Source organism: Tripterygium wilfordii, chromosome 3 (assembly GCF_013401445.1).
Source record: "Tripterygium wilfordii isolate XIE 37 chromosome 3, ASM1340144v1, whole genome shotgun sequence".
Taxonomy (NCBI): Eukaryota; Viridiplantae; Streptophyta; class Magnoliopsida; order Celastrales; family Celastraceae; genus Tripterygium; species Tripterygium wilfordii.
The window spans coordinates 7,338,230-7,341,451 of NC_052234.1; the positions used below are offsets into that span (position 1 = coordinate 7,338,230).

General features: G+C 37.8%; 1 pseudogene; it reads left to right on the forward strand.

Moving 5' to 3' along the window:
- The first annotated feature begins 229 nt into the window (after positions 1-229).
- LOC119986748 lies at positions 230-1,835 on the forward strand (annotated as a pseudogene).
- Positions 1,836-3,222: the final 1,387 nt, after the last annotated feature.

Here is a 3,222-nt window from a genome sequence, read left to right on the forward strand (position 1 = left end):
TTTTAGTACTCGGAGCATATAAGCAAATGAAGTCAGCTTTTTAGTTATGGACCTTATCAAAATTGAACTAAAACAAATACCAATACATGATTTATGCCAAACCACCACCAGCTAGTTAACGACATTTTCAAAGGCCAGTTTCGATAAAAAACCAGACACACATATTATTGCTTGCAACAAACACTTCAATTGGAATACAACATTTCTTTCTGAATTAGAGATATACAAAATGGCTATGCAAAAACTCTTTTCAACTGTATTCCTTACTCAGCTGGTTTTCCTTGCTTTGGCATTTGGCCTTACAGAAGCAAATTATGGCTTGATACTTGGGTATTACTAGAAGACATGCCCTGACGCGAAGCTTATCGTCCACAGGACAACATATCAATTCATTTCTAAGGCGCCAACTCTAGCAGCTCCGTTACTAATGATGCATTTTCATGATTGTTTCGTAAGGGTAAGTAGTATATTCAAAAGCTGCATTCAGGGAAGTGAACATTTTTTTTGTTTTATTGTTACAAGTAATCTATTGAGTTGCAGGGATGTGATGGTTCCATCCTTCTAAACCCCACTAAAAGTACTAAAACAGATAAACTGGCAATCCCAAACCAATCCTCAAGGGGGTTCCAAGTAATCGATACTGTAAAATCAGCCCTTGAAAAGAAGTGTCCTGGTGTGGTTTCTGGTGTTGACATCCTAGCCCTAGTTGCTTGAGACCCAGTCGCAATGATAAATGCACCATATTGGGATGTTCACACCGACCAAAGGGATGGGAGAGTATCACTTGCTACAGAGGCCTTGTCGAATTCGCCAGCTCATTTTGCCAATATTACCCTACTTAAACAAAGTTTTGCTTCAAAGGGTTTGAGCGCAAAAGACTTGGTTGTTCTATCAGGTAACTAGTATTGTTTTTTGCACTCTCAATGTCAACACTAAAATCTCACATCTGTCTGGCATAACTCAGCCGAGTGGTTTATAAGCAAAGCGCAACTCTTCTCACATTGTAGACGCATTTTCATATGCCTAGCTAAGTACCAATAGCGACGGCCCGTGAAGAAAAAATTCATGCTGGTCTGTGGCAAGGAGTAATGTCTCTGTCCAGTTGGATGGGCCTCTACATATCCACATGTTGAGTCTAACATAACCTAGCCCACAAGTACAGGAAGTGTCAAGACTGAAATCTCACATCAATCTGGTATAACCCAGTCGAGTGGTTTATAAGCAAAACCCAACTCCACTCACATTGTAAATGCGTTTTCATGGTTTTAAGTACCAATGATGACGGCCCATAAAGAACAAATTCGTACTGGTCCGTCTCCCAAATCGGACAATATACTCAATGTGTTCGGGTTCGAAATTTCAAACACTTACTCTCAACAAATTATATCTTACTTAGCTAATAGTACATTTTTTGAATGCCAGGAAAACACACAATTGGATTTGGTCATTGCTTTGGCTTCTTGAATAGGTTGTACAATTTCACCGACAAAGGAGACAATGACCCTTCAATGGATCCCAAGTATATAGCTCAATTGAAGAAGAAATGTAAGCCTAAACAAGACTTGACAACATTTGTTGAGATGGATCCTGGAAGTTTCAGGACATTTGATGATCACTACTACACTAATATAGCCAAAAGAAGAGGCTTCTTCCAATCCGATGCAGCTCTTCTTGATGACCATCAGACAAGAGCTTATGTCAACAGTCATGTTAAAAAGCCCTATGTTTTAAGCTTTGGACAAGATCTTGCTGCTTCAATGGTCAAAATCGGCGCCATTGAAGTCCTCACTGGTAAAGCAGGAGAAATCAGGAAACAGTGCGGTTTTGTCAATTGATGGAAATGATGCAATTGTAATTGTGTGAAAGTTTGATTGATTGCTTGCTTGCTTCTTTGTTTGTTGTAACGATTCTTTGTAAAGTTGCAGCCGAAGTGGCTTCTCAATAATCATTTGTTTTTTCCATTATGTTTTTTTTTCCCAACTCGAGCACATGCAATGGAGCAGTAGGCAGTCAAGTTAGATCCAATACAGGAAATAATTTGATCTATGAAATAATATCCGAGCTCATTAACTTACCCTCATCTATATGAATGATCGGTCAAAACTCGAGAGAGAAACCGATAATAGACATAAACCATCCATTATGATTCTATATTTGTTCAAAGAACATACTTAGGACATTACATATTTCTAATCAAAAAATCATTTCTTTCGAACAACTTTTCGATCTTCCCATTTATTATCTAGGTCTCTTTTTTCTTCTAATTCATTCCATTGGATTTGGACCAACAAATACTCTATAAAAATTCTCGAATCCATATCGGCTAATTGTTCTCGGATAACATCTACTCCATTTTCTCGATTTCGAAAAGGCTTAGACATTGGTAGGCCCATACCTTAAGTAATTAAATCCCACAAGATGCAAAGGATAAATTTGACATTAAGAGTGCACAGACCCTCCCCGGGTCCATCTTTAGTCTTGTTGCATAAGATGTAGCATTAGGTATTATAGTTTAAATGTAAATTGACTTAAAAAATCAATGAAAAAAAATTGTAGTTGTAAAACCAAAACTGAAAAATCAGGGGAAACCAGCGAAGAATGGAATCGTAGATTTGTCTTTGTTGAATTCAAGATATTTTCTAATAATTCAAGAGTCAACGTGAGTAGGTCCTTGGAAGTCTATCAACACAGTATTGTGAACATGAAGATTTTCCCGGGCAGTTGCGTTGGTCCATACAACACATAGAATGATTACACACGTATAAGTGAAACAAATAATTGGACCCAATAATTTCAAGTAGAATGGAACCATTCTAACACGTTACAAAACCCCCCCCCCCCCCCCACCCAACCCAATCCCATTCTGCATGGAATCTTCTTTTTGTACTTTGCTTTCACACTATCTTCATGTTAATTTTCAGGAGGAAAAAAAAAAAAAAACAAATGGGTCTAGTAGAAGTCCTGGATACTTGGATGTTCACATTGAAAAACGGAAGATTAATTGGTTTGTCTTAAATGATTGGCTTGTGTGAACTAACTACTAAGAGCCCACTTTGTCATTTTTATATAGATCCAGGTCATGTTCCCAATGACTGATATGTGAAGTTACGTAATATTTAGAGCCCACTTGGTCGTCATGTCATATATGCACTACTTCCGTATCATGTTTCAATCGAAAATATGATATGCACTACTGGCATATCACATTCAAGGTTTTGCGCG